This window comes from Lissotriton helveticus, chromosome 1_2 (assembly GCF_964261635.1).
Source record: "Lissotriton helveticus chromosome 1_2, aLisHel1.1, whole genome shotgun sequence".
In the NCBI taxonomy this organism is placed as follows: domain Eukaryota; kingdom Metazoa; phylum Chordata; class Amphibia; order Caudata; family Salamandridae; genus Lissotriton; species Lissotriton helveticus.
This window is the reverse complement of record NC_136058.1, coordinates 456,458,252-456,471,245: the sequence shown is the minus strand read 5'-3', so window position 1 is coordinate 456,471,245 and position 12,994 is coordinate 456,458,252. Positions and strand designations below refer to the sequence as shown.

The following is a 12,994-nucleotide window of genomic DNA, read 5'->3' as shown; positions in this document are numbered from 1 at the left end:
AGTCTTGAAAGATATACATTTGCTTCAGAATCCATGGGTGGATGTACAGGAATGCCCATGCACCATGCATTGAAGACATTCGATGCATTAGTTTTGGTCATATGTCAACACAACTTATCATTTGCGTTAGTTTTTAAATGTCATCCTGGATTTTAATCCAGGTTTGTGTTTGAAAAGCAACACAAACTAATGCGAAATCTGTGCACATCTGGCCCTAGTTTCTAACACACACACATTCACATAGACAGGTTCATCACTCTGGAAGACATATTCACAACACATCAGCATGCTCACACTCATGCATACACTTAAAGAGGCTCAGCTGGAAAGGCAACTCACAAACACATACATACACATACACGCACACACACAGAGTGGACAAATACCAACTCTCTAGGCATAACTACAGAATGACCTAAAGGTCCTAGGCGATAGAAGACAACACAAGCCTTTAAATGGGATTTACCTTGAGTGGCTCTGCAAGGTTTAGCCTAAATCACTTCCGTTCATTACTCTGAATTGAGAAGACCTTCCATGGATCCAGCCGTGATTTTTTACACTATCCAATATTTACTTGGATTGCATCAGAATATTACATTTTCCTAAGTGAGGTGTGACAAGGAGAAATATCTTTATTTACTCTTTTCAGTTGTGCTGCATTATGCAGCCCACATAGAAAGAGCGGTACAAAAGGGGGTGGTGATGCGGTGGCAGAGTGGGCTAAAGAACGGTGATGGATTAAACCCAGATCTTTTGACTGGGTGTGAGTGTTTGATGGGTTCAGATGCTCCGTCCATCACCACCCCCTTTTGTACCACATAGAAAGAGGACAATGCCTGTAAGGATGGTTTTTGTGCAAGAAGGTTACCCTTTCTGCACCAAATCAATCCTGCCTGTAACGCAGGCACCTTTAGAGTATGCTTCACGGGTGTCCGCATTGGCGCTAAGCTGCACACCGTGTACCAGCAAAAGAAGAGAGCATGAATGATCTATATCTGTGTAAGTATGAAGATTTTCTGCTCTATTCATTTTACGCAATGCAGTTCATTGCACCATCTTTGCTTGGCAGAGGACTGCCTGTTTAGATGCTGGAAGGAGGGCTCTACCGAGGAGTTTCAAAGTTCACCTGCACCGACGGGCCACAGGTGTGATACAAAGCAGACCATCATGGAGCAGGCAGTCATGCCAATGTTGCTGCTGAACGCCATCAAAGTCATTGGCAAGAGGGTACGGCTCTCAGGAGTGAGGCCGTTTCCAGCATTGTAAAAGAATATAAGGGAGGTCTCCTTCAAAATCCGATAAGGGACGAGGAGTAGTACAAAGGAATGACTGGAGTCCCTAATTTGCCAAAGAATTGGAAGAAACAAATACCTACTACAAGTTGATACAGAAAAAGGTATCACTGCCCTTTGAATGCCATAACCACACATGTAATAAATCACAATAATAGAGGAAAAATAATCATAAGAAAACACTTTAAAATGATGTGTAGAAAATTGTACAATTTATTCAAACAGTAATATATATTCATAAAAACTTCATAGTGCCATAAAAACAAGTTTAAAAAGTGCAAATACGCACAAAGGATACATTTAGAGATTGTAAACAGGATTATACAATTAGGACTGTGCAAGTACACACAAAAAATAGTCGACTACAGAGATTCAAGCGGAGCAGGGAGGCCGACACATAAATACGAGAGCGCAATAAAGATAGCGGTCCTTGTATTGAGTCCAGACGACCGCCGCTCATCGGGCCTGATTCACATATCAGTGGAATATCCTGATCATCAGAAAGACGGTGGCTCCCTTGTCTCTCTCTCAAAAAGTGTACTCAGTACAAAAGGACAAAACTGAAGTGTAAATGCAATTACCAATTGAAAAGGTCTTTGCAGGCGTCAGCAACTTAAGCTGAAGTGACGCTCGGAAAGATAATAATAAAATACATCAAGATTATAAGATTCTGGAAATTATAACAACCCAGAGATACCTAACTACTCCATGAGAAAGAGACCGAATCCTCTAATCATCTCAGAAGAATTGAATGATTTCCCCTTTAAGAAATTTGTCCTGATGAAGGTCGCATCATAACACTGAAACGCTGCGTCGACAACTCTGTTTTTAACTTCTGAATGTATTTTTTGTGTGTACTTGCACAGTCCTAATTGTATAATCCTGTTTACAATCTCTAAATGTATCCTTTGTGCGTATTTGCACTTTTTTAAACTTGTTTTTATGGCACTATGAAGTTTTTATGAATATATATTACTGTTTGAATAAATTGTACAATTTTCTACACATCATTTTAAAGTGTTTTCTTATGATTATTTTTCCTCTATTATTGTGATTTATTACATGTGTGGTTATGGCATTCAAAGGGCAGTGATACCTTTTTCTGTATCAACTTGTAGTAGGTATTTGTTTCTTCCAATTCTTTGGCAAATTAGGGACTCCAGTCATTCCTTCGTTTCCAGCATTGGTCATCATTCTGAGAGGATCCCTCAAGGGGATGGAGGTGTACAGGGGTCAATTCCACCGGACTGGTAAACCAACAGGCCTGGGAAGCTGCAATGGTTCCTTACCAGTGGTGAGTTGCGTCAACACAGAGTGTTCCGGTCCTCAACCACGAGGTTGCTTCACTGGCAGATGCCGGGGTCAAGAGCCCCAGCCCAGAAGGAGGATCTTGGCAATTTACAAAGTCTGCATTGGCTCTGGGGTTTCTTGGAGGCGTTGCAGGCTTCAGGAAGAAGAGCAATTCCCTGTTGTCAAGTCTGCTTGCAGTTGGCAGGGATTTGCGCCGGTTTCGTCTGCAGTCGGGCTCAGTTCCTGGTCCTCCCGTTGTCTTCTTCCATTGTCTTTGTCAGGTTCTCGGGGAGCCACCTCTGGCAAGTCTGACAGGTCCTGCAGTGAACATCTGAGCTCCTACGCATTTGAGGCCAATGAAAGTGGGTGACAAGCCTTTCAAAGGTCTTGTCCTGCCTCAAATGTCCTGCCAATGGCACATCGTGACCCAGCCCCAGTAGGAAGGCTCTGAAGCTATGGGGTACCACCAGCGCACGGGCCTACCCAGGCTCAGCAACCTTAGGCTCTGAATATAGGAGGTCATTCTCCCAGTAAATGAAATGTGTTCCAGACTGATCACCATTAGCCTGGGCTGCAGCCTGCTGCCGCAGAACCACGAGAGAAGGAAATTCTTTCTGCCCTCTGCAGAATTCCTCCCTGGAGGGACCTCCTTCCTGCTGCCAATGGGTCAGCTCAGGCAGGGCCCCCAGTTCAGCTATCTGTTCCCCAGTAGGTTCCAGGGCATCCCCCTCAAGGTCTGCTTCCTCCTGGACCGTGGCAACTACAGGGGCCGGTTTCCCGCGCCTCCTGCGTCTTCTCTCTAAGGCCGGTTCCTGGGCCTCTCTCTCAGGCTCCAGGACCTCTTGAGCACCCCTACTGGCTGCCATTGACCGGGTGGTCATGCACGCCCAGTCAGGCAGACCCACCATCTGCAGCTGAGTACTCTTCTCCACCTTCTCCCAAGATGAGCTCTCCAAATCATTCCCCAACAAACAGTCAACAGGCATGGCAGTCCTCACAGCTACCTGAAGAGTACCAGAGACCCCCCACTCAAAGGGAACCTGAGCCATTGGACACTGACTCTCAGTGTTGTCGGCGTTCACAACTCGGCAGAATGCATGTGGGACAACCTGCTCTTTAGACACCAGGTGACACTTGACAGCTGTCACACTGGCTCCTGTATCTCTAAGAGCCCCCACCTTTTGGCCATTGGTGGTCACCCACTGCCCATATTTCTTAGTGTTATTGGGTAGTTGGTTCTCAGGGACCACCTTACAGTCTCCTAAAGAGACAAGGGACATTTCTACGGGAAACCCCACCCACCTTTGGCTTCCACCTCCTCCCCAAAGGCAACACTAGCCATCTTCCGGGGCGGAGCACCAGTGGGTGCTGGTTTACCAAACAATTCATAAAGGGGGTGGTGATGGACAGAGTATCTGAGTTAAGCAGAACACTCCTACCCAGTCAAAAGATCAGGGCTTGATCCATCACCGTTTTTTAGCTCACTGCACCATCCCAGCTCAGAACCTGGCTACATGCAAATTAGTCTGACCCTGGCCCAGTGCATCATGGGAACAGGGCAGACCAAACTACCAAGCCAATTCTTTACTGGAAAGGAAACAAGCTTCCGGGGACCGGTTTCTGGCATTACAGCCGTCTTCGGCCCGGCTTGCTTGAATCCTGATGGTGCAGTGAGCAAGGGACTCATGTCTGAGCATACCCTTCCACTCCTATAGTGGCCAAAACGATTCATAAAGGGGGTGGTGATGGACAGAGTATCTGAGTTAAGCAGAACACTCCTACCCAGTCAAAAGATCAGGGCTTGATCCATCACCGTTTTTTAGCTCACTGCACCATCCCAGCTCAGAACCTGGCTACATGCAAATTAGTCTGACCCTGGCCCAGTGCATCATGGGAACAGGGCAGACCAAACTACCAAGCCAATTCTTTAATGGAAAGGAAACAAGCTTCTCTTGACTGGGTGAGAGTACTCTGCTTAATTCAGAGACTCTGTCCATCACCACCCCTTGTTGTAAATATTTTTGTCCACCCTAAGCGTGGAAGGGTATACTCAGATGTGAGTCCCTTGCTCATTGCACCATCAGGATTCAAGCAAGCCGGGCCGAAGACGGCTGTAATGCCAGAACCCGGTCCCCGGAAGCTTGTTTCCTTCCCAGTGTAAGAATTGGCTTATGTAGTCTGGTCTGCCCTGTTCCCATTATGCACTGGGCCAGGGACAGACTAATTTGCATACAGCCAGGTTCTGAAACTGGGATGGTGCAATGAGCTAAAAAACTGTGTTGGATCTAGCCCTGATCTCTTGACTGGGTGAGAGTACTCTGCTTAATTCAGAGACTCTGTCCATCACCACCCCTTGTTGTAAATATGTTTGTCCACCCTAAGCGTGGAAGGGTATACTCAGATGTGAGTCCCTTGCTCATTGTACCATCAGGATTCAAGCAAGCCGGGCCGAAGACGGCTGTAATGCCAGAAACCGGTCCCCGGAAGCTTGTTTCCTTCCCAGTGTAAGAATTGGCTTTTGTAGTCTGGTCTGCCCTGTTCCCATGATGCACTGGGCCAGGGACAGACTAATTTGCATACAGCCTGGTTCTGAAACTGGGATGGTGCAATGAGCTAAAAAACTGTGTTGGATCTAGCCCTGATCTCTTGACTGGGTGAGAGTACTCTGCTTAATTCAGAGACTCTGTCCATCACCACCCCTTGTTGTAAATATTTTTGTCCACCCTAAGCGTGGAAGGGTATACTCAGATGTGAGTCCCTTGCTCATTGCACCATCAGGATTCAAGCAAGCCGGGCCGAAGACGGCTGTAATGCCAGAAACCGGTCCCCGGAAGCTTGTTTCCTTCCCAGTGTAAGAATTGGCTTTTGTAGTCTGGTCTGCCCTGTTCCCATGATGCACTGGGCCAGGGACAGACTAATTTGCATACAGCCAGGTTCTGAAACTGGGATGGTGCAATGAGCTAAAAAAACTGTGTTGGATCTAGCCCTGATCTCTTGACTGGGTGAGAGTACTCTGCTTAATTCAGAGACTCTGTCCATCACCACCCCTTGTTGTAAATATTTTTGTCCACCCTAAGCGTGGAAGGGTATACTCAGATGTGAGTCCCTTGCTCATTGCACCATCAGGATTCAAGCAAGCCGGGCCGAAGACGGCTGTAATGCCAGAAACCGGTCCCCGGAAGCTTGTTTCCTTCCCAGTGTAAGAATTGGCTTTTGTAGTCTGGTCTGCCCTGTTCCCATGATGCACTGGGCCAGGGACAGACTAATTTGCATACAGCCAGGTTCTGAAACTGGGATGGTGCAATGAGCTAAAAAACTGTGTTGGATCTAGCCCTGATCTCTTGACTGGGTGAGAGTACTCTGCTTAATTCAGAGACTCTGTCCATCACCACCCCTTGTTGTAAATATTTTTGTCCACCCTAAGCGTGGAAGGGTATACTCAGATGTGAGTCCCTTGCTCATTGCACAATCAGGATTCAAGCAAGCCGGGCCGAAGACGGCTGTAATGCCAGAAACCGGTCCCCGGTAGCTTGTTTCCTTCCCAGTGTAAGAATTGGCTTTTGTAGTCTGGTCTGCCCTGTTCCCATGATGCACTGGGCCAGGGACAGACTAATTTGCATACAGCCAGGTTCTGAAACTGGGATGGTGCAATGAGCTAAAAAACTGTGTTGGATCTAGCCCTGATCTCTTGACTGGGTGAGAGTACTCTGCTTAATTCAGAGACTCTGTCCATCACCACCCCTTGTTGTAAATATTTTTGTCCACCCTAAGCGTGGAAGGGTATACTCAGATGTGAGTCCCTTGCTCATTGCACCATCAGGATTCAAGCAAGCCGGGCCGAAGACGGCTGTAATGCCAGAAACCGGTCCCCGGAAGCTTGTTTCCTTCCCAGTGTAAGAATTGGCTTTTGTAGTCTGGTCTGCCCTGTTCCCATGATGCACTGGGCCAGGGACAGACTAATTTGCATACAGCCAGGTTCTGAAACTGGGATGGTGCAATGAGCTAAAAAACTGTGTTGGATCTAGCCCTGATCTCTTGACTGGGTGAGAGTACTCTGCTTAATTCAGAGACTCTGTCCATCACCACCCCTTGTTGTAAATATTTTTGTCCACCCTAAGCGTGGAAGGGTATACTCAGATGTGAGTCCCTTGCTCATTGCACCATCAGGATTCAAGCAAGCCGGGCCGAAGACGGCTGTAATGCCAGAAACTGGTCCCCGGAAGCTTGTTTCCTTCCCAGTGTAAGAATTGGCTTTTGTAGTCTGGTCTGCCCTGTTCCCATGATGCACTGGGCCAGGGACAGACTAATTTGCATACAGCCAGGTTCTGAAACTGGGATGGTGCAATGAGCTAAAAAACTGTGTTGGATCTAGCCCTGATCTCTTGACTGGGTGAGAGTACTCTGCTTAATTCAGAGACTCTGTCCATCACCACCCCTTGTTGTAAATATTTTTGTCCACCCTAAGCGTGGAAGGGTATACTCAGATGTGAGTCCCTTGCTCATTGCACCATCAGGATTCAAGCAAGCCAGGCCGTAGACGGCTATAATGCCAGAAACCGGTCCACGGAAGCTTGTTTCCTTCCCAGTGTAAGAATTGGCTTTTGTAGTCTGGTCTGCCCTGTTCCCATGATGCACTGGGCCAGGGACAGACTAATTTGCATACAGCCAGGTTCTGAAACTGGGATGGTGCAATGAGCTAAAAAACTGTGTTGGATCTAGCCCTGATCTCTTGACTGGGTGAGAGTACTCTGCTTAATTCAGAGACTCTGTCCATCACCACCCCTTGTTGTAAATATTTTTGTCCACCCTAAGCGTGGAAGGGTATACTCAGATGTGAGTCCCTTGCTCATTGCACCATCAGGATTCAAGCAAGCCGGGCCGAAGACGGCTGTAATGCCAGAAACCGGTCCCCGGAAGCTTGTTTCCTTCCCAGTGTAAGAATTGGCTTTTGTAGTCTGGTCTGCCCTGTTCCCATGATGCACTGGGCCAGGGACAGACTAATTTGCATACAGCCAGGTTCTGAAACTGGGATGGTGCAATGAGCTAAAAAACTGTGTTGGATCTAGCCCTGATCTCTTGACTGGGTGAGAGTACTCTGCTTAATTCAGAGACTCTGTCCATCACCACCCCTTGTTGTAAATATTTTTGTCCACCCTAAGCGTGGAAGGGTATACTCAGATGTGAGTCCCTTGCTCATTGCACCATCAGGATTCAAGCAAGCCGGGCCGAAGACGGCTGTAATGCCAGAAACCGGTCCCCGGAAGCTTGTTTCCTTCCCAGTGTAAGAATTGGCTTTTGTAGTCTGGTCTGCCCTGTTCCCATGATGCACTGGGCCAGGGACAGACTAATTTGCATACAGCCAGGTTCTGAAACTGGGATGGTGCAATGAGCTAAAAAACTGTGTTGGATCTAGCCCTGATCTCTTGACTGGGTGAGAGTACTCTGCTTAATTCAGAGACTCTGTCCATCACCACCCCTTGTTGTAAATATTTTTGTCCACCCTAAGCGTGGAAGGGTATACTCAGATGTGAGTCCCTTGCTCATTGCACCATCAGGATTCAAGCAAGCCGGGCCGAAGACGGCTGTAATGCCAGAAACCGGTCCCCGGAAGCTTGTTTCCTTCCCAGTGTAAGAATTGGCTTTTGTAGTCTGGTCTGCCCTGTTCCCATGATGCACTGGGCCAGGGACAGACTAATTTGCATACAGCCAGGTTCTGAAACTGGGATGGTGCAATGAGCTAAAAAACTGTGTTGGATCTAGCCCTGATCTCTTGACTGGGTGAGAGTACTCTGCTTAATTCAGAGACTCTGTCCATCACCACCCCTTGTTGTAAATGGTTTACCAAACAGGCGACACTTGAGATCATTGGCAAAATGACCCAGGTCACCACACCTGTAACACCTTGGGGGCCCTCTTTGAACAGGGAGGCCTGTTGGGGCCCCGGTCAGTTTCAGGGGTGGGGGAGGCTGAGAACCTTTCCCTTGGTTCCCTTGGAGAATACTTTGGGGCCTTCTTTGGAACTCCCTCTGTTTACCCTTGCCACCCCCACTCTTCTGCTGGGGACCCTGCCCACCCTTGACGGAGTCTCCCACTTGACCCTTGTGGACCCTGGTACTGACCCAGTGGTCCACCTGCTCAGCAAGCTTCCAAGGGTTAGTCAGCTTACTATCAATCAGGTGCTGGCGTAGCTCAGGAAAACATTTACTGGACAAGTGCTCCCGTGCAATTAAATCAAGAATCCCTTGAAAATCATCAACTTTGCTACCCTTCACCCAACCATCCAGTGCTCTGCAGAAAAAAGTTACATACTCAACATAAGTACTGTTAGGAATCTTTGTGCAACCCTGATCCTCTGTCTATACAACTCAGGAGTTAACCCATATCTGGTCATCAAAGCATCCTTCATGTGTGGATAAGAATTATAAACATCTGAGGGCAAATCCAGCAGTGTGTCCCGGCCCTCACTCAGGAAACGTCCCCACAACCCCGCTCCCCAATCTCTCTCAGGGACCCGGTGGGAAGACATGGCTACCTCATAGGCCTTGAACCACTGCCCTATGTCATCATTTAAAAAAAAAATCTTTAACCACTTCCTTTGGTATGTACACCCTTGGTTCTGCCTGCACTGGCGGTGTACCACTCTTAGGGCCTTATTTATTAAAAGTGACACATCGCTGCATGAAAACAGCGATGCGTCACTTTTCACTGCGCCCTCCTTGCACCACCAATGATGCGTCATATTTACAGTATGACGCATCATTGCGCAAGGAGTTACAGATACGTCAGTATTTCTAACGTATCTGTATGGCGCAAAAGTGACGCATTGCTGGAGTGTGTCACAAAAGTGACGCAACTCCAGCAATGTATGCAAGCCCCATGTGAAAGGGCCTGCGTCAGTCTTACGCCTGCTGTGAGGCAGGCGTAAGAAATTGACGCATTTGTGTCCTAGAAGCGACGCAGTGAAATCACATAGATTTCACTGCATCACTTCTACAACCCTTTCTTGCGTCAATACGCCCCCTTGCATACATTATACCTGGCGCAGGTATAATGTGGCGCAGGGGTTTACAAAGTGACGCATCTACCTAGATGCGTCACTTTGTAAATATGGCGCAACAAGGCGCATTTTTTACGGCACTGATGCGTCACAAAAAGTGACACACCAGCGGCGTAAAAGTGACGCACAGCCTCATAAATGAGGCCCCTGGACTTTAGCTCCATTTCCCTCAACTTCATTTCATGCTCCATTTGGATTCTTCTCTCTTCCAGAGCCAGCTTTTTGCTTTCCAGCTCCAGTTTCCCATTCAGTTTAAGTTTTGCCATCTCCATTTCATGCATCCTGGTTTCCGTCCTGTCTGCCAACTCTTCTGGTGACAGGACTCTGCCAAAGCAATTGTTGCCCTCTGTTTGCTCAGTTTCCACCAAATCCTCAGGTGCCCTCCTTTACTCAATCCAGGCCCTGAGCACCTTTTTGTAGTCTGGCTTGTTTCTACATCCAGACTGGGGAACTCTGAAGATTTTGCAAAAGCCCTTCAGCTGGGCTACGGTGTAGCACTCTAGTCTCTCTTCTTCCCATTTTATTTCAATTCCATCAGAGAGTATAGATGCTGCCTTCTCCCCATTGACAGAATCAGGCATGACTTTGCAAAAAATGGAGATCTCTTAGCAAACAAAAATCAAAAAGTATGTGGTTGCGTTATGGTCTGCAGTCACTAAGTAGTGTTCACCAATCACTGTACATGTATCACAAAAACAAATACAGAATCCTCACCGCTGACCACCAATGTTAGATTTGGGGGTCTCTGGTTGGCACTAGTAGGTACTTGTGACAAGCAGGGACCCTCTCCTCTAGTCAGGATAAGTAGGTAGTCTCCCAAAATACCCCTGCTCACCCTCTAGGTAGCTTGGCGCGAGCAGTCAAGGCTTATTTCAGAGACATTTGCAGGTTAAGCATTTATGACCACATACAGTAACTAAGTGACAACACCACAAATGGACACCACACTGGGAATATATCAAAAATAGGTTTCTTTTATATAAGACTTAGCACAAGAGCAACATAACGACACAAATGGCCACAATACTCATTACCAGTGAAGAGTTCTTGTTAAATGCGTAATTTTTAAGTTCTGTGCGACTCGTTCTCTGGGTTCGGCTCTCACAGCAATAAAAAAATGAACTCAAAGAGTCTAATGCAGGCAGCGGACGCTTCCGTCCGATGCATATTAGGATGGGGGTTCAAGGTGTACACAGTACCTTGAGGTGATGAGTCCGGCACGGACGAGGCGCTGTAAAAAGAAGGTGATACAGAAGCGTTTGTCGGCCACTCACTCTGTGAGCCCCGGCTTGTTGCAGTCATCAGTGTGAGGCGTAGAGTGGAGAGCCACGTAGAGTGAGGCGGACGGTGCTGGATGCGAGACATTCAGCTTAATATGCGGGGTACAAGCTGTACTGCGGGAGCCAAGGCGTTTAATCTTGGCTGCGGTGCGAGGCGGACGTATGGAGCGTACTCCCCTTTCAGATGCGAGCAGCAGCCTTGAACTTGGCGGCAGTGTGCCGGTCATACCAACCAGGATGACTCGATGAGGCAAAGCGTTTGTACGCGGCGGGGTCGGCCTTTCACGGTGCGATCTACGATTCGTTGGTTGCGTTGATTGAGGCGAACAGGCGGGGTACGGTGCGTTGCTGGACACGATTTGGTTGTATGAGGCGTACACAGCTCCCAGCCTAGGCCAAATACTGAAAACAGCGTTTCGAGCAGCGGAGTGTGAGGCGGATGAAGTCCACTGGTCCTGGGACTTCGTTCATGGGGCACGCTCACTCACAGGCCCTTTGAGATCTTTAAGCACAAGTTAAAAGTAAAGTATTTTAAAGTCTTTCTCCTCTCCTTCAGCAGCAAGGCAACCACTGCAGGCCAATCCCCAAGGTCAGGGACAGTGTTCCTCATTACAGCTTTCCCAGCTCCTTCTCCTCGGGCAGAGGTTTCTTCTTGTTAAAGCAGGATCTAATATCTTGGGAGCAGGGTCCCCATACTTATACCCCTAATCTTTTGTTCTCTGAGGCCAGGGGCCTTTCCTTAGTCCAGTCCAGTTCTTGAGCACTTTGTTGACATGACTCTGACTTTTCTATTCAGGGTGCAGGGCAGAGACATCAGACACTCCCCAGGGGGTGGAGCCAGCATTGTGGTGGAAAGGCACAGTCCTATTCAGAACCCAGGTGTACTCCTCCCACCCATCTGGATGTAAATCTTTCTATTCACCACCGGGCTGCCCCAGCCTGTCTCCTGGAATTCCCCAGCCCTGTCACTCACAGAAACCAGATATCAGATACACATTCTAGCAGAGGCGGACTGAAATGGTTAGGCAAGCAAACACAGAATATTAAAATAAACTTTACTAAAAGATGTATTTTCTTATTCTGAGTTCAGGCATACTAAACTCGAATTTCTACCATGTTCTCTGAGTCTGCTAGGATTATACAGTGTAATAATTCCAACATCCCATTCTGGCCTATGAGAACAGGTAGCCTTGCAATAGTGAAAAACGAAAATGGCTGTAATTCACTATTAGGACATGCCACACACATCAGGGCTTGTCCTACCTTATACTTACAATGCAACCTGCCCTTGGGCCTACCATAGTGGTGACTAATATGAAGTTAAGGGAAGGTTTAGGGACTGGCAAGTGGGTGCACTCGCCCAGTCAGCAGGACAGTACCAGACTGCATGCAGGCTCTGCAATGGCAGACCTAAGACATATTTTACAAGGCTGCTTTTGTGGGTGGCACAACCAGTGCTGCAAGCCCACTAGCAGCATTTGGATTTACAAGCCCTGGCACTCCTGGTGCACTGTACTAGGGTCTGATAGTAAACCAAATAAGCCAATCATGGAATCCAATCAATATAGCAATTTACACAGGGAGCACTTACACTGTGGCACTGGTTGTCAGTGGCACAGTGCTCTGAGCAGCTAACACCAGTAAAAACACATGAGGCAACAGCAACAAAATGGAAGGGAGACCCACGCCAATAGTGCCAGGTCTAACAATGGTAATTAGCGATTTCCTTTAAAAAAGCACTTTTTTTGCTTTTTTAAAAGTGCAATGTGGCACACATCCATGCCCTTAAGGCATGCATGTGCGCCACATGTGCACACATGCACATTTTCAGGGGTGCCACAGGGTCTCCTTCTGACACCCTGGTGCTCTTGAAATAGCTCCCGTTATTTGCGATTCTTTAATACCGAATCGCAAATAGTGAATATCTTTCCATTCATTCCTATGGGCCTCCTAGCCCATTGGAATGAATAAGTAGGTATTCCTTATTAACGAATCTCAATAAGTGATTCGTTACTAAGGAATTTGAAGGAATCGCTAATATTTTAGCGATTCCTACCTACATTCAATTTTGTGAG

At 47.5% G+C, this 12,994-nt stretch overlaps 2 protein-coding genes across 7 annotated transcripts in view; one reads left to right on the top strand and one right to left on the bottom strand.

Annotated features, from left to right (window-relative positions):
* Window positions 1–12,994, bottom strand: part of LOC144807723 (uncharacterized) — a 1,505,442-nt gene that overhangs the window by 529,576 nt on the left and 962,872 nt on the right. The window lies entirely within an intron of this gene.
* LOC144807725 (uncharacterized) overlaps window positions 1–12,994 on the top strand; it is an 84,904-nt gene that overhangs the window by 70,614 nt on the left and 1,296 nt on the right. The window lies entirely within an intron of this gene.